The sequence below is a fragment of the Sceloporus occidentalis genome, unplaced genomic scaffold (genome assembly GCF_023333645.1).
Source record: "Sceloporus occidentalis isolate IW3139 unplaced genomic scaffold, rSceOcc1.0.p SCAF_10, whole genome shotgun sequence".
Taxonomy (NCBI): Eukaryota; Metazoa; Chordata; class Lepidosauria; order Squamata; family Phrynosomatidae; genus Sceloporus; species Sceloporus occidentalis.
Window position 1 is genome coordinate 15,650,687 of NW_028316990.1, and position 22,962 is coordinate 15,673,648.

At 40.6% G+C, this 22,962-nt stretch overlaps 1 protein-coding gene across 2 annotated transcripts in view; it reads left to right on the forward strand.

Moving 5' to 3' along the window:
• Positions 1 to 22,962, forward strand: part of CDH11 (cadherin 11) — a 94,824-nt gene that overhangs the window by 25,174 nt on the left and 46,688 nt on the right. Inside the window, exon 2 of one of the 2 annotated variants that reach the window (XM_089476900.1) lies at positions 14,235 to 14,352. The exons of the other annotated variant lie outside the window; for it this stretch is intronic. The gene's annotated coding sequence lies outside the window, so the exon portion shown is untranslated. The remainder of the gene's footprint in view (positions 1 to 14,234; positions 14,353 to 22,962) is intronic. 2 annotated transcript variants of the gene reach the window in all.

Genomic DNA, 22,962 nt, shown 5'->3' on the forward strand with positions numbered 1-22,962 from the left:
ACATGGCTCTCAGGTTTTCCATCCACAAATAATTACCAGGTGGGGAGAGGGAAAAAGGCTACAAGCCCAGATCAAATGCTCTCATCTTCTGAGGAAGGGAAGCTCTCACAGCCTCTTGAGGATCTCAACCGTGGCAGCTGCCAGGAAGGTTAATGAAGAAGATCTGAATTATTTATGCAGCAATATTAAAGAGGTATTATTAAGCCTAAGGAGATGTCTGAAGAATGACTATTTTGGACTGATCAAGATAATACCTTTCCAAGTTTTTTCCATTATCTGCAATGTACTTACTAAAACCAGAGCTCATCCACATGCACTTTTTCCATACCTAATACACTAAGAAGCTAAGGAAGCCTCTGCTTGCAACATAGCACACCGGTATAATGGATCTTTGTGGAAGGACTTAAGAATCTGGGACTTTGTCTTCTGGTCTTCTGATTTGTCAAGGAAATCTATAGGGGTACAGAGACAATAAATATTAAACCTGGATCAGTGGACCATCTTTATCAAGTTCAGGACATGATTTCTAGTGTTGGACTAGGATCCTGGAAGATGGTCTCGGTCATCGAAACCCACTGTTGACCTTGGGGTGACCCTCTCAGCTTCAGAGAAAGGGAATGGCAAACATCTCTGAACAAATTTTGCCAAGAAAACTTCATGATTTTTAAATCCCGGTTTAAATCTGGGAATATCCTGCAAAAGTGGGATTGTTTTCAGATGATGTCGGGCTAATTGTGCATTAATGTGACATATAATCCATGCAGAAAGTTGCAAAATCATGCTGCTTTTTAATTTAGAGAAAATCCCCAAAATAAAAAGTGGCGCGATTTTGCTCACTTTCTGCATGGGTTAATGTCGCATTAATGCTCAATTAGACTGAAAACAATCCCATTTTTGTGGGATAGTCCTGGGATCTAAACTCCATTTATCCATAGGATTTGGGCACTTTGCTTCTTGTGTGATAAGGCCCTATGTGCCAATTTTATACAGAAAAACCCCCCATCAGCTATAGCATTTTCTGTGCAGAAGTTAATATTTCTGCACTGAAATATTATTTTCTACGCAGAAGGTGCAGGAAATGTTTTTTGTTTGCAAAAAACAACCAGACGTGAATTTTGCTCACACTAAGTCCACTGAAAACTAAAAAAGATAGTAGGATAATATGTATCAAAGTAGGAAAGTACATCTGATAGCTTACCTCAGAGGGGAGGGAAATCTATTCTGCAGAAGCATATGTTTTAAAGACCAGTTATTATACAGATTCTTCACAACATTTTGTATTCAATACTGCTCTTCAAACAAGCACAGTATGATACAGGGCAGAAGATGTTTGAATAAAAACTTGCTCAAATCAGAAGCTTGATCTTCAGATTGTGAACAAATTGTGGAACGGTTGCAGCTAAATAATTATATGAAAAGAGCTATGAAAGCAAAAGTAAGGAACACCTGTCATTTGTACTCATTCATTATCATGTAGGAGATCAAAGTGTTCCATTTCAGAGCTGTATGATATAATGAACAACAAGAAAAATGAACACAGCAGGGAGCCTGGAGGTAAAAGGAAATGACTTTGTTTGTAAATATGGAATCAGATGTTGCTATTTTGATACCAAAGTATCTGATAAATGGCCATGATCTAATCAAAGGTGGGTTACATACCGCCGAGAAGCGGCGCTCTCCCGCCGCCGCCGCTTGCAGCGTCCAGGAGCCGCAGCTGCCACACCGCGTGGGTCCTGGACGCTCTGAGGAAGGAGCGTGGAAATTGCGCTCCTTCCTGGCCCCCGGAAAAGACGTCGCAAGGCACTAGTCGCGCACTTGCAACATCACTTCCAGGGCGCCACATGCGGACGCAGAGCGTCCATTACGTCAAAATGGCGGCGGCCGTGTGGAACGGCCGCCTCCATTTGCTACAGACTCTGTCCATAACAGGGTAAGGGGCGTCTGGAAGAGACTCCCATTTTTCAAAATGGGACATCCTAAGGACGTCCCTTATGGCAGTTTGTAACCTGCCAAAGTCAGCATTTTTAAGTCCTGGGGATTTCAAAGTGGCCAGATTCAAAGACATGGCTGTTTTAGTCTGGAAAATCAGTATGCAAAGAGATCTTGTAGCACCTTGGAGACTGTGGCATGGAGCAGATGGGCCAGAATAGCACAAGTTGAACCTGGGCCATTTTGGGCCTTGTGTTCACCTGGGTTGGTCCCCTCGCACTGACCTGGGACAGATGACTGGTGTGCACACCATACCTTGCTGTGTTGTTGCTGATATTGAGAAGCCCCCCATCACTGTGTCTGATGTGGAAATGGAGCTCCTGGCTGCATCCACATGGCTGGGCATCAGATGCGGCAACAGGGGGCTTCTCAATACCAGCGACAGTATGGTGATATAAGAAGTAGAGAGGGCTGTGTAAACAGCTTTATGGTGCTGCAGAGTTCCTAGGAAACTCCATGGCAAAACAGGGGTCAAATTGACCCAGGGGACAAGATCAGGCTGGATCCACTGGGTCAGTGTCTCATCTGGCAGGATCGGGCTCAATCCTGACCCCAGGATTTTGGCCTGTATCATCTGAACTGGATGACATGAGGCTGTAGGGAACATGGGCCTTTTGGCCTGAGTGCACAACCCTATACTGAAAGAAAGAAGTAGCATGAGCCTTTGTACGTCCTACTTCCTCAGATGCATAGGGTAGGCTCAAGTCTACAAAAGCTCATGCTGTCAATTTCTTTCTTTTTGTTAGTCTCAAAGGTGTTACAAGTTTGCAGGAATTGACATAAGCCCTGGGACAAAAAAAGAAACTGGGAGGCAGGGAAATAATTTTTGACATTTTAAAAGCAGCTAAAGATCCCAGAAGATTCATTTGGACTGTTCCTGGCAAACCGGGACAGTTGGAGAGTATGGTGACAGATATTTAGAGGTGGCAATAAGATACCAGAGGAGAGAGCTGCATTCTAAGCATCCTGCCTATGCCACCTTAAATTATCCTCCTTTTTTAAGGGGAAGGCGAGTGGAGAATGTTTTCCCATCACCAGTACTGAAGAAAGATTCTCCTGCCAGCCATGGAAAATAAATCTTTCCATTCTTATCTCCTCCCACCACTTCCCTCCATGCCTTGGCTTGCCACTAAGTCATCATTAGAGATTGCCTGTGTAGGCATGTGATTTAGAAATCATGACTTATTAAACTGCCAATTGTTTGTTTGAAAAAGGATCACTGGAGACACAGGCTTTACCAAACTTCTCGGGAACTTAAATTAAAATCAATGAGAAGTTCATGACTCACATTCCCTATGGAATTCTTGGAGAATTTAAGGGTTATTTTTAATTTGCTACTAACTGGACTGCTTTATCCACTTGAGAGACTGCAGCCTTACCAGCTGCTGACTTCAGTAACTTCAGCATATTTTCCCCAAACTAAAGCTTTTGTAGTTTATGCTATTTAGTGTGGGCTATATTTGGTGCTCCTGTGACATCATAACTGTTATTAATGTTATCCATATCCATTTTTAGATATAGGTGGAATGCTGAGCTAGGCTATTTGATATCAACTTCTTCTTTTAAATAATTGATAATAGACAAATAAATCAGACAGCTTTATACTAGCTTTGGAGTGTGTCAGGTTGGCCCAATTTGGTTCTGGGGAGAAATGGGACTTTAGGAAGTATTTTGGGCCAATCAAAAGAAGCAGAAGAAAACCTTCAACAGATCATATAAGGAAGATAACATTGCGATGTGATGCAAAAAGGAAGCATTCACTGACAGCAATAATTTGCAGCCTGGGACATGATCCTGTCTTTCCCCATTGTTATTTTAAACTTGTAAGCTGCCTTGAATTCCTGTACTGGGAGGAAGGCGGGATAATAATAAACATTAATAATAATAATAATAATAATAGTTGTTGTTGTTGTTGTTGCATGCCTTCAAGCCATTTCCAACATATGATGACCCTAGCTTGAAGCTATCATGGGGTTTTCTGACAAGTTTCTTTAGAGGGAGGTTGCCCTTTGTATCCCCTGAGGCTGAGAGAGTGTGAATTGCCCAAGGCCACCCAATGGGGTTACATCAGTGGTTCCCAACCTCTGGGTCCGGACCCCTTTGGGGGTTGAACGACCCTTTCACAGGGGTCGCCTAAGACCATTGGAAAACACATATTTGCATGTAGCAATGAAAATAATTGTATGGTTGGGGGTCGCCACAACATGAGGAATTGTATTAAAGGGTCATGGCATTAGAAAGGTTGGGAACCACTGGTTTACATGGTCAAGCTGGGATTTGAGCCCTGGTCTCTAGAGTCATAGTCCGGTGCTCAAACTACAACACCACACTGGTTCTCATTGGATTCAGGTAAAAGCAAACTGATCAGACTCTTCCAGCATCTACCATCGTCCTCATTAATAACATTTGCCACCTTCACAACTATCTCATCTTGCTTAGTCAAACAAACAAACAAGCTTAATTTATATACCACTTCATATCGCCTAAGCAGTGTCTAAGCGGTTTACAACTGTAAGCTAATTTGCCCCAACAATCTGGATACTCATTTTAGCGACCTTGGAAGGATGCAAGCCTGAGCCCTTTTGCTGGTCTTGAACTTGCAACCCTGTGGTTTTGAGTGAGTGGCTGCAGTACAGGCATTTAACCACTGCGCCACCAGGGCACATGTATCCCAGCTTTCATCAGTGAAATACTGGAAGGCATGATGTGAAGAAGTGACAGCAAGGAATTGGTGGGAAGCGGTGTGGCACCACAAAGCCTGTCCTTTGCCTCTAAACTAACCTCATGCCTTCAAGTGTGGTGGTTGGTTTCTCTCCTGTTATCAGTGCAGGAACAGGAAAGTAATCCATTGTTATAGGGGTAACAAATCCATCTTCCATTTCATGACTGTCCCCCCTGCAGGTGATCCAAGTTGATAGGAGTCCTCTTAGTGCTGGATCTCTGTTGGTATGGGATGTATCACCAGGAAGAGCTGCCATCCAACTCAGAACATTTGTTAGCAGAGCAGGCATGAAACTGAATTGTGGATTTGCGACCACCATGGCAATGGATTCACCAGTCAGCTCTGTGTCAGTGTTGCAGAAAGATTAATCTGCCCAGGCAAGTGACCTTTGTAAAAGAAATGGGAGTGGATGTTGTTCTTTGCCTTAGGGTGTAAAATGCCTTGGACTAGGACTAAAGAAACAGAGAACTACATGAATCAGCAGAAGGTTTGCTGAGACACATTGCAAATATATACAGTACTGAATTAGATCATTGGTTAAACTAGCACAGCATTATTGTCCCTGGCTGTCAGTGTCTCTTTAGAGTTTCAGGAAGTCTGCTTTCTTGACTTTGCCTAGAAATGTTGGGAATTAAACTAGTGAACGTTTATATGTCAAGCATGTGCTATATTATTGACATCCAACCCCTCCCTTTAATATTAGTAGGATAGTTTAAAATACACATAAATCTTTTGAAAACAGAGCTTAAAGGGAGTGTCCTTGTCTGAATTTTCCACATTATTGCATTGGACACATACATCTGGAAACTATCACTTAAATTTTGCTCATTCCCCCAACACAGTGTTGCTCCAGGCATTGCAGGAAATTAAAATGATGGTCACCAGTGGGGAAGTCTTGGAAGTGCCTTTTGATTCACCATAATGTTCCAATCAAAATGACAGTGCATTGGGAAGAACTTAGATCACAGCTCTGTCACATTATAACTTGGCTTTTAACATTGCTATCAACAGGTAACTCACTGCAGGTGGCAGGAAAACACAAAGGTTAGTGCTGGTGACTCTGAGAACTGGCACTGGCCATGTGTTTTATTTTAATGTGTGCCAGGAAAATAATGCTAGGAAAGGAGGAGGGCAGTAGGAAGACAGGAAGTCTGCATACCAGATGGAGAGACTCAATCATGGAAGCATGCCCTGAGCATGCAGAATGGCTGAAGACAAGGGTTCTTGGAGACATCTCATTCACAAGGTTGCCATGAGTTGAAGCTGCCTCAAAGACAGTTAGCAACAAATTTGGGGAAACACTAATTCTCTCTCTCTCTCTCTTTCTCTCATTCTTTCACAAACATGCACACACACACACGCACATCCTTTATAACCTGAATGATAAGGCATGGTGACTAAGGTCCTGTACAGACGGGCAAGGAAGGGTCAGCGAGACACCGGCCCTTTCTGCTCCAGATCGGTGCCACAGCAAACGCACGCCGTTTTGTGCTGGAATAAACTACAAAGGTTGATGAAGTTGTTTGGGAACTCCAGGATATATTACTAACAATCCCTTCTAGTAAGTGCCAATACAGAGAGTTAGAACATTTGGGTTTCTTTTGTAATCTACACCCTGATAAGGGATTCTTATTAATAGTGAAAACCTCTGGTTGTTTTTGTTTGTTTCTGTATCTTCTGGTCTAAGCAATGATGGTAATGAGAATCAAGAACAGGAGTAGCTTCCTCTGTTTGCATAAAACACTTTCTTTGGCACTTGGAAGTGATAGTGAAAAAGAGGAAACACATGAAGGTAGGGGGACTGCATGGAAACCTTCTTGATCAAGAGGTCTTACTACCTACAACCACTACAGAATCAGAATCTAAGATGTCCCTTCACTGTGAGCAAGCCCTTAAAGTAACCTTCCACTCTGCCCTCACCAGATGTTTTAGTCAACTACATCTCCCATAATCCCTTATCACACTAATCAGACTTGGAAGGCTGATAGAAACGGTAGTCCCAAATACATGGAGTACATCAGGCTGGGAAAGGTTGATCCAAATTTTATATGGAAAAAGTCTTGTCATGTAGGTTTATAATGTACACACTGTAGCCTAGATTCTTTGCAAATTCTGTTTACCCAGTTCAGCTTGGTAAGCATGCATAATCTTTTTAGTTTCTCTATTATTTGTCACTTTTGTTTGTTTTTCCTTGGTACACTGCAGTAATATGGATTCATTACAAATGTATCAACAGAAATGATCATCTCAGAATCAATTTTGGCTTGGGCATATTGTTATCCCAAACCAATTTGGAAATGCTTATGCTCGCTCTCTTTTTTCTCTCTGTCAGGATTAATGAATATAAATCTTCTTTTCTCTAGCATCCCTGAGAGGCACACTTTAAAAGCAGCCTTGATTCAAAATTCTGCAGCATGCTTCAGATCCTATAAAAAAAATACCCCAAATCCTTAGATTAGCTGCTGATGAAGTAAGCACTGAAACTGATTGCTGAGACTTGCATGCCACATCTCTCTGCCTCTCCTACCAACCAGAATTTTGTTCCCAGCAATATATACTGCCTATTGCTTTCTGAAGGCATCAACATCAAAAAAGAGAGAGGCTTGAGCATTTAAAACAGCCTCCACTTAAAGATGCCTCCCATAAAACATACATCAAGCAAATAGAACCTTGCTTATTGTTTTATCATGAGAGAGTAAAGGGAAGGAAGGGGATGTGATACTGTTTTCATCCACTTCTTTACATGGTGACAATGTGGAATAAACACAAACATCCTCTTCTGCTCATTTTAACAACCATTTATGACTATGGAGAGATGATGCTAGGCTTTATCAATGAATGGGGCAATAGGACTCTGATAAAATTTGTAGCCTGATTACGAAATCAATCTGACAGCCATTCACAGATGTGTTCCATTTCTATCTTTCCATGAAGATCCATGAAGTACATTAACACCAAAATGAGGGCTATTCTTCTAATACTGGAGTAGGAGTTCTACATCACCAAAGATGATGCAGGATCCAGTATTCAGTCACCAAGATCCAGTCCTCAGTCACCATTCTTTGACTCTGGATATCAAATTAATATCAAAAAGGGATGTTTTAAGGAGGTAGCCAAAAAGGTGCGCTCTAGTGCAAGAAACCAGCCATACAATGTTAAGAAGTACAGATGACTCAGCATGGGAGAAGCCAAAGGCACTTTCCTGACATGAGATTGCTCATGATCAAAATCAGCACAATCCCTTCAGTAAGGGGTATGATGGTGAGAGCTGGAGCTGGAAATTTCTGACATACTACAGACAAAGGGAGTTTCCTTCTGGGAATGAAACACTTTTTTATTTGAAGAAATTCACACTGACTGGCTGTTTGTTCTTGTATATCTCATGCCATTCTTCTCCCCTGGGAAAGTCATTTAAAGTTTAATAAGGAGATGAGAAAATGAAATCTTGCCCCTCCCAATAGGCTCAGTCAAAAGCAAACTGCTGCACCATCTCCTTGTGTTCTTCCTAATGAATTACTTTCATCATATTGACTACTGTCTGATGATTCTTGGCTAGAATTATAGAATCATAGAGTTGGACAAGAGCACAGGGGCCTGTCGTGCAGGAATAAATAATCAGCTACCTGGAGCCTGATTTTCATTTGTAAAATGTTGGAATGTATGGTGACAATGTTGTAGTAGTATTAGTATTAGTGTTGTTATTATTATTATTATTATTAGTAGTAGTTGCTGCTGTTGCTGGTGGTGCACTGTATTGCACTTTGCAGATGAAAAGACAATCAAATAATTCATAAACTTTGACGCATTGAACACCAGCTTTAATGTGCAGGAGCCAGACAATATAATCAATTATGCATTTGTGAACATGTACTTCCTTTCTTCAGAGAACATACTATTTATAACAAAACTCCTCAGTCATATTAGCCCACATACTTTTTTGACTCTCATTGATGCTTTTGGTTGAGCCAAAATGCATGAGAGTCTCAACTACAAGGCATTCTCATCAACCCAAAATTGAAGGAGGTCATCCTCAACCATCGCAGTCACTTGGGGACTTTTCATTGAGCCCTGGATATGTTCAACCCAGCTAAGCCTATCTGAAAGTAATTAGTTTTTCCCTGCCAAGCTTGGAATCAGCCAAGTGGGTTCATGGAGATCTGCCAGCGGAAAGCAAGAATAGGACCCTGAATATGTCAGGAATGAAAGAATGAGGAAGGAGGGGGAGGCAGAGGAGGAGGGGGAGGTTTAGTAAAATCTTGCAGTTTGCAGGAAAGGAATATATGGATGATTTTGAGGATTATAAGATCAACAGTGTTTTGTTTTGTTTTTTTAAATTGGGAATTCTGATGATTCAAAAATATTCCAAATCACTCGAAACCACTGTTATGGCTGAGATGCAAATAAGTAGCCTGGTAAAGACAAAATGTGCTAGAGAATGCTGATGGGAAATGCTGGAAATAGAATAGCTGGAATGCCTGTTCCTGGGATATTTTCAAGGTGTTTTGACTCTCTAATATTGGGACTGTTTCTTTGTCTGCATCCTTTCTTTGCCCTGATCATTCATGAATGATCTTGGTTCCTCTGCCTTAGAGGTGTTGCTACCTGTCATAGTTTTCTGTTTCTGCTTCCCATGATAATAGTATGTCCACTTCCAAAAGGTGGAGAAAATATCCATAAAATATTTTTTTTCTGTGCAAAAATGTCTGCTTCTTTCACAGACAATGCTCTTTTCACCACAAACAAGCACATATACATATCTACAGAAAAAGTCCCAAACAGTGAATAATAATAAAAACTGCAGTTTTTGGCTATCTTCTTTGCCTTGTTTGATTGTCTTCTCGCATTGAGAAGAAAATTGTTTAAATTACTCATTGTATCATTTGAAAAGAAAGCTAACATCCAAATGACAGTGCTATGCATTCTGTTGAGATTCTTCAACAAAAAATAACTCTAGAAGAATATACATCCTACTAATGGAACGGCAGACAAGAGTTAGGGGATGGGGGACACATCATCCCCAGAGGAGGCCTTAGAGGACTACATCCCACTGCCCCTGAAACAGTGTATTCTGCTTTGGTCAGCCCCTACCTGGAACACTGTGTCCAGTTCTGAGCACCACAATTCAAAAGGATGTTGAGAAACAGGAGCGTGTCCAAAGGAGGGTGACTAAAATGGTGAAGGGTCTGGAAACCATGTCCTATGAGGAATGACTGAGGGAGCTGTGGATGTTTAGCTTAGAAAAAAAGAAGGTTAAGAGGTGATATGATAGCACTGTTTAAATATTTGAAGGGATGTCATATTGAGGAGGGAGCAAGCTTGTTTTCTGCTGTTCCAGAGAATAAGACACAGGAAAAGAGATTCCACCTCAACATTAGGAGGAACTTCCTGACAGTAAGGGCAGTTCGACAGTGGAACACACTCCCTCAGAGGGCACTGCAATCTCCCTCCTTGGAGGTCTTTAAACAGAGGCTGTATGACCATTTGTCAGGGATGCTTTGATTTGGATTTCCTGTATGGCAGGGGGTTGGACTGGATGGCCCTTGTGGTCTCTTCCAAGTAAATGATTCCATGATTCTAAGCAAACAAACAAACAAGCAAACAACCCTTTTTTGCCCTCCAAATTGGGGGCACCCACAAATTTTGTCCTCAAATATTCCCAAATGTGATGCATAATTTCAGCATGTTTTTGGCCCATAGGCTATTCTTGACACAGGAGAGGAAGTGATCTAAAATGAATTTCCACTGTATTTCATGTTACAAAAACAAAAACAAAAAATGGCCTGCCCTTGGTTTAAAATGCAGCCCAGTGGAGTAAAACTACATGGCAAAATTGTCCACCACTACCCATTGAGAGGCATTCCCCCTCCCCATTTTTCCCTAAACAAATCTTTATCTTAGGGACTCTGTGTGCAAAGAAGAAGAAAAAGGCCCAGGGAACTGCATGTAGAATGAGAGAGAGAGAGAGAGAGAGAGAGACAGAGGTAGAAACAGAGAGAGACGTCTGCACCATGCAAAGGAGAATTCAAATGCAAGGAGGGTGAGATTGGTGAACATACTACAACAAAATTACTGAAATACATGTCATATGCAGAAACCTTTTTCATATATTATAGCATTGCAAGTATTGCCTTTCCATTCCTGGTGTGTGTGAGTTTTAGTGCTCTCCACACAGTAAAGCGGAGCCTGATACATGGTGCAAAGGCACATGTGAAAAAGGTGGGAGCATGCAGAAGTTTCATTTTTTTCATGCTCCTTGTTTTGTTTTTTATTGATGCATTCATGCTAGCAAACCTACCACAAAGCTGTAAATATTTATTTAGTTAGTTCCTTATAATAGTTTTTCTAATGGGGAATTATTTGGGGACAATGAAAGACATTTGTAAATTAAGCAGATAAGCCCTTTGGCAGACAAGGAATGTTTTGTTCAACACAAGAATTCTATTGTCCATTGCTTTAGTTGTCAAGTGTCTAGGGAGCTGAGGATTTATGAGGATGGTACAATGGTCCTTTCAGTGTGCAGGCTAAGAAGCTGTGAGATTCGGTTCCTCTGCTTTTCAGCTTCTAATCTTTTTATCATGCAAGGACAATGCAGGATTCAGCTGGTTCTTGGGACCCATGACTATCCATTTAGCATCAGTCTCTGTGAAGGAATTACCATGCGGACAATGAGCGTGTTTGACCGCCCTCCCTTCTCTTTCTTTTTGTTTCATATAAACTACCAGTAGTTTCAAAATTGCTATGGCTGCCATTTTGGATAAACATTGTCATTAAGACATGGTTTATTTTACAAGGGAAAGGGATAATCTCATTAAGCGTCTGGATAAAGGAGCCACTATATAAATTTGAGTTGGACAACAGGAACACTTTATTGGTCACCTTAAAGTCCCTCTCCTCTCCTGTTTGTAGTAATTAAAGTTTGAACAGTTCAAACTGAAATAGGGTAAGTTGTGTTAGCTGATGAAAGAAACTTGCAAATGGTGATATGGAACAACCCCTGTGCCTGTTATCTAAAAGAGCAGAAGTATAACAAATGTGCTAATTCAGAATATGATCAATGAAGTTTCTAATATCTTTCCCCAGTGAATCTTCTTGAGAAGGTATCCTGAGGAAGTTGTAATGAATTGACAATGCCCCCTCCATCCTAAGCAAACATCCCTGGATATTTTCCTCTAAATTTAAATATTTAAATAGTAAATGACGTCTTCTGCCACTGATCCCTCTAGGCTTAGAACAAGTGGAAGGTCCTAGCAAAGGGAGACATCGGATCCTTCTATATAAACAAACACTTTTTGTATATCCATATTATTCCAACACATGCTCCATGCACTGCAACAGGTAATTTCCCAGATTACGGAACGGCCTGCCGGGTGAGATCCATCATATAACCACCTTAAACAGCTTTTAAAAAGCTGTTAAGACAAATCTCTTCCGGCAGGCCTTTCCTGAATAGACGCCCAGCCACCAAAAAGAAAAACCAGTATACTGACCCTGATCGGCTGTTGTTATGTTTTATTTGTTGGTTATTTAATTATTGTTTGTTATTTACTTTTAATATGCTTTTAATTGTAAATTGTTTCATCTTATTTTAAGAGAGGGAGGGAGTGGAGGGATGTGTAATGTATAACTTTTAATGTTGTAAGCCACCTCGGTTGCCTTGTGCAGAGAGGCTGGATAAAAATAATTTATTATTATTATTATTATTATTATTATTATTATTATATTTAGGCAATCTCTGTTTCTTGACAGCTGTTTCATAGCTGCCTCTAGGTGGATTGCATAAACCTCAAGTCTATGCCTCTGTAGTATGATGCCAATTAAGGCCATGGCCCAACATTCAGAAACTGTAAATTTCCTAACTCTCAGTCTTTATCATTGGCTATGTTGTTGTTGTTAACTGCCTTTGAATTCACCCCAACTCTGTGTGCATACAACATCTCCATTAAACCCCCTCTCCCCCATGCTCCACTGCTTTGCTTAGATCCTGCAAATCCAGGCCTGTGATCTCCCTGTCTCAGTCTAGCCATATAGAGTGAGGTCTTCCCCTTTTTCTACTACCTTCTATCTTCCCTAGCATTATTGTTTTTTCTAATGAGTCATGCCTTCTCAAGATGTGGCCAAAATATGACAACCTCAGTTTCATCATCTTGACTTCGAGGGAGAGATCAGCTTTGATCTGTTATATGATCTACTTGTTTGTCTTTGGCTGTCCACAGTATCCTTAGCATTCTTCTCCAGCACCACATCTCAATTGAGTTGATTTTTCTTTTTATCTGCCTTGTTCACTGTCCAGCTATCACATCCATACATAGTGATGGGAAATACCATGGCTTGGGTGATTCTATTTTGAGTGTTCAGTTGCATATCTTTACATTTTAGGATCTCATTTAGTTCTTTCATAGCTGCCCTCCCCATTCCCAGTTTTCATATATGGCCTGTTACAGACTGCCAAAATAAAGCTGCTTTGGGTCTCTTTGGAGGTATGCTATTTAAATGATGCATGGGTCCTAAGAGTCCGGAGGTCGCACCAAAGCCACACTCCATTCCTAAGCACTAGAGTGCAGCTTTGGTGCAGCTTCCGGATTCTTAGGACGCATGCATCATTTAAACAGCATACCTCCAAAGAGACCCAAAGCAGCTTTATTTTGGCAGTCTGTAACAGGCCATATTTTTTTGACTGCAGTTTCCATTCTGATCAATGTTTGAGTCATATTTTAAAGGGAATTAATCATGACTTAGAACACATTTTTAGAGATGTTACAAGGAGGAACTCAACACATAGTCAACACTGGTGCTAGAGGTCCATGTTTTTCTTGATATTTATTATCATAGGGCCTGAACAGACAGGCCAAAATAAAGCTGCTTCAAGTCACTTTGGAGGTATGCTCTTTCAATGACACACACTTCTTAAGAGGCCAGAAGGACTGGAGTGCAGCTTTGGCAGAGCTTCTGGCCTCTTAAGATGTGCGTGTCGTTGAAATAGCATACCTCCAAAGTGACTTGAAGCAGCTTTATTCCAGCCTCTTAGGATGCATGTATCACTTAAACAGCATACCTCCAAAGTGACCCGAAGCAGTTTTATTTTGGCCTGTCTGTTCAGGCCCATAGAGGGAGAATAGGAACATCTAATCCAAGACTCTGCTCAGTGTAGGGATATACCTGATTTCTTTGAACTCGCCTCAGAGTGCTTAAGAATCCCTGAGCCAGCAGAACATCCAAATTGGCTGCACAGAGACTTTCAATGGTTTTTGTTTCATCCCCACCTTTTCTTATAGCCTTCCTTGCTTCCAGAGCACATCTTCTTTTATGTTTGGTCTTGAAGGTAATGGAATATTGACACAGCCTCTGTCACTTTAATTGTGGAACTGTCTTCCCCCAGTAATATGTCTGTATTGGCTAGGTGTCCATTCTAATCTTGGTGTACAGGAGTGCTTCCATCTCTACAAATCCTTTTTTTATTTCTTCAACATGCCTTTACCATTACTTGGCATTTCAGCTGAACTGTTTTATGGTTTGTCTTTTGCAGAAAAGTTGGTGTATTGGATACTCAGCAGCGCAGAACTAAAAACTCCCCATGTACTGCTGAGTTACTGAAATGGGCAGAATGTGGTACTTCAGTCAGCATTGGTTGCCAATGGGTGAAGGTAAGAAGTCAGATCACAAAACTTTATACTTGAAAAGCCAATGTATGCAGAAAATATTGCCATGTTCATATTCCACAGGGTAACAGTGGCTCCATCTGCACCGCAGAAATCATCTGGTTCGGCACTGCTATGAAATTCTGGGAACTGTAGTTTGTTGTGGCACCAGAGCAGAGCGACTGAATTCCCAGAATTCCATAGTATTGAGCCATGCCGGTTAAAGCAGTGTCAAATCAGGTTATTTCTGCAGTGTGGATGCAGCCCGTGTCATCATAACATTTCTTGATGTTTTTCAGTCTCACTTTTGCTTTTGCAATTTCTTTTCTGCTCTCTATGATGGTCTAAGAGAAGGATGCTTGAACCCTGTAGGATACTGTCTTACTAATTTTAAAGCAAGGAGAGGGGAAATGGGACCTATTGCTGCATAAAGGCCACCAGGCTCATTTCTGTGCCCCCCAGGGACTCTCAAAAGTGGTTTAAAAATCAGCTCCAAATATCTTCTAACATCTTCAAGGCAGTGCGGGGAGTAATTTCATATTTTCCCTCCGGCCTTTTTTGAATGAGGTTTGGATAAGCCTATTTCCAACAAGAAATGACCCAGACATTGGCTTGCTATTGGGAAATAAACCTCTCAGAGGCCTTAAATGGCCAAGAAAATGCTAGGAATGTGGCAAAATTGTTTCCAGTGATCCCTGTGGAGGTATGTTTTTGGGGGAGTGGGATTAAGTAAGTAATCTCTGGCAGTTGCTCATGCCTGTCTGGTAGCAAAAGTACTTCAACAGGAGATTAGCATAAAACAATGCTAAGTTACAGTTCATTAGGAAGCCTTAATATATTGCCAACGAAACTGAATGTTTACCAAACCACTTGTGTCAATTGCCTTATCTAGCACTAAGGATGTTTTTAATATCAACAATAGTTTAAAATGGCTCAGAGTTAGTGTTAAAATAGTCACTGTTAATAATTCTGTATTTAATTTCACTGTGACCTCAGTTTCTGAAATGTTACCTTTCAGAAGTTATACTATATTTATACCTGGACTTCTTGATAAACGCTCCATGCATCTGAAGATAATCCATAAAAGCTCATTCTATAAATTGTTAGTTTTACAAGATGTTGTTGTCTTTGGATGACATTGGCTGGCCATTTCATATTCTACAAGGAGTCTAGATTCTTGGCTTTTGTCCTGGTATTATAGAAGAATATAGAATATGGAAACAGAATACTTTGGGACCAATCTGGAGTATTCTGGCCAGTGTAGACCCACTCCAGATCAGGTGTGTTCATGTTACCTGGTGCATCTCCTGGTGCAGGTTGGTTGAGTACTGTAGTCTGGTTGTGCCATTTGGTGAAAACTGAAGAGAACCTAAAAATCCAGAAACACACAAAATAAAGGTGTTGAAGAAAAGGATAAATTTATAATAGATCAGGGATGGTATGCATTTGTTACAGTTTATTTTTTGTATTTTTATGAGTTACAAATCATGGTGTGACAGAACCCAGTGCCTGGCATTTCTTGCCCGGGAGGCTCCATTCATTCTAAGAACTCACTAGTTCATTGTCTCGAGGGAAATAATATGACTACCGAAGTATGTGTGTGCTTGTGTTTTTATAGGTATGTGTCTGGGAATCATTAAGTCCCCTGGCAAAATAAGTTCAGGCGCTGGATCAACATGAAATTGTTTTTATTTCAGTGGTTTTCTTTAAATACAACATTATGAGTCTGGTTCTCATTCCTGGCTCTCTTTGTTTCATTTGTATCGTTTGCTAACTTTTTTTCCTGAACTTTCACAAGCTCCCTCCTCCAGGTTGGCAAGGAGTCTTATATATAATTATTACCATACTCCTCTCAGAATGGTATGTAAACTATTACCAGCCTCCTCCTCTTAGGCTGGATGGCTATTCCTAAACTTTGTCTCAGCTGACAAAACTGCATGTGTACTCTCAACCTGAACTCCATCTCCTCACAACATCCCATTCAATCTCTTTGGACAAACCTTTTGCTTCAGTCCAATAATAATAATAATAATAATAATAATAATAATAATAATAACAACCACCGATAATTTTATTGGTTGCACCTAGACTTCAAAGAGTTTAGGAAAATTGTGCATCTTGAGTGATTAAGATGAGTATTCAAGATGACATACTAGTGGTAAAGATAGTCATAATAGTAATTGGACACAAAAGACAAAATGGTGCATAACAGTTTCACTCCTTAAATGTTATCAAATGGCTAAGGATAAAAGGTTCACATTCCCAGAAAACTTGAATATCTCGGTCAATTAATGAGATTGAAAAATATAGAGTATTACAAATGATGATTCAATGCAATGCAAAATGAATTGGAAAAGAAGTATATGAAGAAGAAGTTGCACTTTACTACCAAACCTTAGATTTGTTATTGCCAACTGCAACAATACAGCTGACTGGTGATCAGTGCAGGTGTTCAGCCTGAAGATAGGTAGATGGTGTAGGGAGGGGATCATTGCAGGTGGAGGTGTTGAGTATATATGGAGTACATATGGTACATATGAAGGCATGATTTGCAATTACTTCTGAGTATGTCCTGACAGAATTTCACCTGGTGAAATGGCCACACCGAAAGACAATTTAGCCACAATGATTCCAACTTAGGAATTGAAAGACATTACAGCCATGAGAAATGAGAGGGAAATCATGCTATCTTGCAGCCATTCACTTCTCCATTGTGCTGGCTGGTCTTTATTTTTAGTCTGCAGATTCATGATATTCCCTCATTGCATACGCATTCTCTTGAAACCTAAAAATGTTCACTTTTAGACATGTCCAACCTTTTCTACATTGACTGTAACAGATATCATGCCAGTATCCGTCTCCTTAGCAGCATTAAAATTCCTGCCTGAATTCTGATGCTCATAATGCAGTGCACAAGCCTTTGACATCATGGCTTAGTGCTTAGCTGACTCATTCATATTGTTTTATAGTCAGGGCAGTAATGTTCTGCTTGACAGCTACTTCATTTTTGCTCAGAATGTCCTTGAGTGTTGATAATCTTATTTCTGTCAGCTAAATGGCCTGTGCATTGTGATATCCCTTTGGGAGAAAAAAAATCTAGCTAGCTATCTGCACAGGAGAGTGTGTGTGCGACATTCATTTGCCAGTTTAGATAAATCATACTATCAAGGATTTGAACATGTTTTGATACTTAAACCAATGGGCATCCTTTTAATTTATGTAGAGATTTGAAAGGCAGCAAAATCTTTTCAGGGTCAATGGACATATTTGGTGGCTAAAGATAGACAGAATAACTGGACCAAGGTAAGCAAGCTGAATACATATCAATGCCTTGGAGAGTGGTAGATTCTCCTTCTTGAGAGGTTTTTAAAATGAGGCTGGATGGCCCTTTGCCAAGAGTGCTTGGGTTGTGTATTCATGCAAGACAGGGGTTTGACTGGATGGCACTTACGGGTGCTTGAATTCTATGATTCTATGATTTTGCTTTACAACTCCCACCAGTCCTAGTCTGTATGACCCATTGCCAGGAATTATGGGGACTGAACTTTAATATGTTCCATTCCCTTCAACTAGATGACATATCAGTGTTGCAAAGTGTTTGTGCAGGAGAGGTAGCGTATCCATGTGTTTGGTTGTTTGCCAGCTTGTTTCTCTTGATACGTTGTTTTTTTAAGTGCCATTACCTACAAGGTACTAATTTTGTACCCAGTTTTGGCAGCGGCAACGGCGTTGGATCAGAGAACTACCTTGCAAAATTCTGAAAATTTGAAATGTTAGAGGACAATTGCATTCTTGTCTGTGCGTTGGCCCAGGAAATTCAGATTAAATTGGTTAAGATGACCAACTGAATTTCTCCCCCGGCAATGCTTCTTAATCTCATGCCAAACAGAGATGCTTATTTCTGTGTTCTCTAGAATAATTACAAGATCATATCATTAACAATGAAAAAGTAGCAGCCCCATCACTGAAAACTGTACATACAGATCCATTCATTTTGATTATATATTTTCTTTCTTTCCTGGTGACATTAGAAAGATCACAGCCTTGAAATGTCAATATGTGAGGAACCGAAGCATATTATCAGGCTTCTATAGATGCCACTATTAAAAAAAGGGAGAAGAAACTAGTAGAGAGGTGAGGAAAAACTAATACAGGCACTAGTTACTAGACGCTTATTGATCCTCAATTCCAGTTTATATAAATGTCTTGACAGGATATTTGGTTTATTTTCAGTTCTGGTAAGATGTTGTTCTTGCCTTTCATTAGGGATGGAGATATTCAAAAACAGACAAAAATGTAATGATGAGAAGAATCCTAGACTGATGGTAATCTTTGTGGTGCATCTCTTTTATGAAAACTTTAATCCATATGCCAAGAATTGTGATACTGTAGCAATTTTAACTCAGAGGCAGGGGGGCTGCTTTTGGTGGGCCTAGGGGAAAATGGTTCCAGGACTTCCACACCTAAACACAGGCCCTTGCAGTGTTACTTAGGTGTAGATTTGTTGACTCATAGAATCATAGAGTTGGAAGGGACCAAAAGGACCAGCCAGACCAACCCTCTGCCATGCAGGGACACATTATCAAAGCATCACTGACAGATAGTGTATGGATTTTACAGGAGTAGGAAATATAGCAGTGCAACATACTGTGCTATTATACTCTCCAGCATTTCACAGATGAAAACCTGGACAGGTATAGCCAAACAACCTCAGACTATGGTTAAGATGGCAAACATTATTAATGAGGGGAAAAAACCATACAGCACACCTGTGCCATAGGTGGGATTGCCATAGATGGATTTAAGCTTCTGTGCACAGCAAGCCTGGGGAGTTAAAATGGTGCACACACAGGATCGTGCACCCATAGGAATCAATGGGACTTGAGGTGCCACGTTGTTTGCCATATTCAGGGGGATCCAGAATAGATCCCCTGTGTATACAAAGGGCCCACTGTACAAGCTAGGAGAGGCTGCAGCCGTTTGTTTTGCCTGAATCAATTGGAAAGGACAGGATTCTGCTTCTTCTCACCTTTCCCCTTGCTGACTTAATGCAAAGAATATTACCCCTGCACTTTAGATTCATTTTGCACTGGTGGAGGCAAGCAAAGGACAAAAGGGGGTAGTGGAAGAAGAAGAGAGAAACTGGAACATTTTTATAGCAACGGAAAAGAGGGATGGCCAAGAGTTAATCTAGACTGACTTTGTGAAATGACCAACGTTGGAGAGTATGTGCTATTCCCAGGCTTCCCCTTGCAGCCCTTATGGAAAGGGCCGAGAGTGAATAACAAATTCTTTAATACAATTTTGGGTTATTCAAAAGTCTTCTTGACATACTGAAAATAATATTCTGGTGTTTCTGTGCTTCCATATGGTATAATAAATGCTTGTATATCACATATATCTGCTTGTGCTTTTGGACCTGTCTTCTGAATGTATTGCAATGACCTTTGGTCATAAGCAGTAAATGAGTTAGGAATATTTTTTTATTTTGTCTTCAGTGCATGCCTGATCCAGTGCTAAGTCTCTGCCCTGTAATCTCTGCTCCAAAGTTCCCTCACTAACCAAAAGACATACACCATATACTACAATGTTCCAGGTTGTACCTCCTTCTTTCCTTGCTGCTTTTTTTAAATGAAAAAGGACCATTCACCCCAAATATATCTGTAGTATACATTTGATTATCCAAGTTCCATTCATGCTGGAGCTGACAGGTCTAGTGAAATAGTAAAAGGGAAAGAATCCGAACCTGTCAACCTTACTTCTGGTCCTGTATTTCAGCCTGAATTCATAAATACAGGGGTTTCCAGTGGGCCAAGTGAAATTGAGGAAATTGGTGTTTCTGCTAGATGGAAGCAAGCATAATACATTGAAAATTTTGTTTAAAAACATTTTAGGCAGTGGATAGAAAGTAAAAAAGGTTCTGCCTTGTCTATTTTAGTACCAACATATCTTTTTGCTGTAAAAACTTTCAAGAAGCTTCCTATGCTTGCACCGATTCTTCACTTGAGAACACCAGGACCAATGAGTGGAAGCATTCGTGTGGAATTGTTATACAGTATGAAAAGTCACCCAAGCATTGCACCACATGCTTCAAGTACATAGAAAAACGCATTTCAGAATAGACTGAACAAATCTATCAAGGTAGAGTGTCTGTGGATTATAATCAAGACATTCAGCCCTGGAGGGGCATACTGAAACGCATAGTGGTCTTACTGGTATCATACAATTTGGCATTCTGAATAAGCTGCTCACACAGAACAATAGTCAAATTCCCTCCATCACACAGCAGTTATTATGATGTGGTCATAGGTGAACATCTGTAGTGAATATCTCAAAAGAGGCTTAGTGCTTTTTAGAGTGGGAAACCATTCAGAATGAATGAATAGTCCTTATGGATGAGGAATGTTAGATGACATACAGAACAGATTGTTCAAAGCAAGGTATTATTTTGCCATGTTGAACTGCACATATGATGACAGTTTGTGAAGAAGTTGTGAACAGTGAGATATGTTGATGAAGATGGCAACAAGATGTTTGTAAAGGGACATGTTTTAGGATGCAGGGCAGTTCATGAATCTAATGAAAGGCTTAGAGAACTGTTGCTGAAAAACATTATTATGATAATGGTGGCTAACGTGAACAACGTACAAAGTTGGCCACTTATGCCTAATTATATTAAGCCAACAAGCTCTGTTTGTATCCTTTGGCAGTAATTTTCCCAGTTTGGTAGTTTCATATGCACAATCTTTGTCAATGGAATTTAATACCCCTGGAGGGGATTATCTTAAAACCTTGAAAAGCTACTAGAAGATATGCCTCTGACCCTTGTATGGATTTACACCAATAGGGTGCAATTGCAGCAATTTGGGGACCTTCTTTTCTGGACAAGGAACTCTCCAAAAGCTACAAAGACTGCCAAAATATGGATTTATTATTATTATTTTCAGCAATGTGCGGGAGTCCTGGAAACTTCTTAAATGACATTCTCCTCTTATAAAGGAGAAACAGTTCTTCCCAAAGAAGATGTTCACTCTTGGAAGTCATGAAGGGCCAAGGGCTGCAAAATCTGTCCAGGGAGCATGCCTCCCACTCTGCATCTACTTTGTCAATGGATGATCTAACTTTGTCCACAGTTGATCTAACACAGCATCCTCGTTGATAAGAATCATTCCAACATTGATGTTGCAGATATTTATGTTAAGCTGGGCTCTCTCCATCACATTCTATGTGCTGGAAAAGGCTTATGATGAGATCCCCTGAAGTACATGCATGATCACTAAACATCAGAGTACCACTACAAATCCTCCTGACATTTTCAGTTACAATTGCCAATGGCTAGTGGAGCTTCTCAAAACTGAAGAACATCAAAATGTGCTTGTGATCTACCATGGCAGATGAAGAGCCCACAACTTGCTACCCATTTTCTGTCCTATTCTCTGAAAATGTTATTGTTCCAAAACTTGATCTCTCACCTCACTGTCTAGAGTGTGCTCAAACCAAAGCTCAGAAACTGACATTATAATCAGTGGCAGAGCACAATGAAACACCACAGAACTATCACAGGCTTTACTTTCAGTGTTTCTTTGTTCCTTGTAGTAGTTGCTATCTTTTGGGAAGCGTCAGAGGCGCCTGTTATCAGCTTCAGCTGATACGCCAGCTGCGACCCTACCTGGGCCGGGGGGACCTTGAAACAGTGGTACATGCACTGGTAACCTCTCGACTCGATTTCTGTAATGCGCTCTACATGGGGCAACCCTTGTACCAAACTCGGAAGCTTCAATTGGTTCAGAACATGGCGGCTAGATTGGTTACGGGTACCTCCAGAGCCAGTCATATAACACCGGTACTGGAGGACCTACACTGGCTGCCAATTTGCTTCCGGGTGCAATACAAGGTGTTGGTTATAACCTATAAAGCCCTAAATGGCTTGTGCCCAGGGTACTTGGAGGACCGCCTCTCCCCATACAATCCGCCCTGCACTCTCCGGTCGGGTGGGAAACAGCTTTTGAGAGTCCCTGATATGAGATATGTGATGTCTGCACATAGGGCTTTTTCTACTTCGGCTCCGCTCAGCCCCCTCCCTAGAGTCTTTTAGAAAAAACCTAAAGACTCACTTTTTCCGCCTTGCTTTCCCCCATGTCCCTTAATTCCACTCTTCTCCTTTCATGTTGTTGTAATTGTAATGTAATGGATGTCTTTGGGGTTACTGGTGTTATTAGTTTTAATTGGTTTTAAGAGGTGATTGAATGATGGATATTTTATTGTTGTATTTTATTGCTTAATGTGGGGGGATTTCTTTTATTGGATTTGTTGTTGTCATATTTTAACTGATTGTAAACCGCTGTGATCATTGGAATAGCGGTATACAAATAAAGATTCATTCATTCATTCATTCTTCATACTTTAAAACTACTAAAGGAAACTGATTTTTGTACTTTGTACCCAAAGAACTTATGCTTTTCACCACCCTAATTCTCTGTAGACAATGCAATTTGTTTGCACTGGATGCATGCACCTTTTCGGTGAGATGGAGGATATGATAGAGACTCCTTTACTCCTTGCAGCAGCCACCACCAATTTTGACCAGCAAATTGTCTCACTACCTATTGTTGCAAG